The sequence below is a fragment of the Penaeus monodon genome, chromosome 22 (genome assembly GCF_015228065.2).
Source record: "Penaeus monodon isolate SGIC_2016 chromosome 22, NSTDA_Pmon_1, whole genome shotgun sequence".
Classification (NCBI taxonomy): Eukaryota; Metazoa; Arthropoda; class Malacostraca; order Decapoda; family Penaeidae; genus Penaeus; species Penaeus monodon.
In genome coordinates, this window is record NC_051407.1 from 23713672 (window position 1) to 23714366 (window position 695).

Genomic DNA, 695 nt, shown 5'->3' on the forward strand with positions numbered 1-695 from the left:
GGTTTGAGTGCCGTGCGGGCGCGAAGGGGGTCGAGGCAGAGTGCGCCAGGGTGAGTTAGGGTGCCGCGTTAAGACAATGGTGTCGCGCGCACCAACCCGTGGGTACATAACCGCCCCCTCTTCGGCCACGGGATTTACTCCTCGGCTGGACTCCATGCGGTGCTCACTCCTGCACGACACTTGCACTCGCATCACGTGACTGGTTATCGTGGTTTACGGTCTGGGCTGAGTGTGTGACTTGTCTTATTACCGCCTAGGAAGTAAATATTCCGTGTAAGGAACCCGTGGAATTTTCAAGATTTGCTTGAAGGTGAGAAACAGTAGTGCGTGCTTGCGTCACTTAGTTTGGTGTCGGTGATTAACAGCGCTTTTAAGTACTTTTCCTTGGCAGTAAAAATAAAGTAGAAAAAAAGAAATTCACGATAACGACCCGATTTGTGTCAAGGTCCGTCACTTCCCTTAACCTACTTGACAGTCAATATAAGATTGTTGAGGGTGACAAGTTAATAGGTGCTGAGACACGCACATTGCTGAATAGTTGTTCCTATTATATATTTTTAGAGGAAAACTTTATAAGCGAGTTGCTAATGTCAATGAGCACCGGAACTGAGGATATATTTGCAACCTGTGCCACCTGCCAGGGCTCTGTTCCTGCTATACAATTAGTAAATGCGTTCCCAGACAGAGGGAAAGAG

The 695-nt window shown here is 47.9% G+C and overlaps 1 protein-coding gene across 1 annotated transcript in view; it reads left to right on the plus strand.

Moving 5' to 3' along the window:
- Window positions 1-695, plus strand: part of LOC119587030 (zinc/cadmium resistance protein-like) — a gene marked incomplete in the record, with an annotated part of 14269 nt that overhangs the window by 8078 nt on the left and 5496 nt on the right.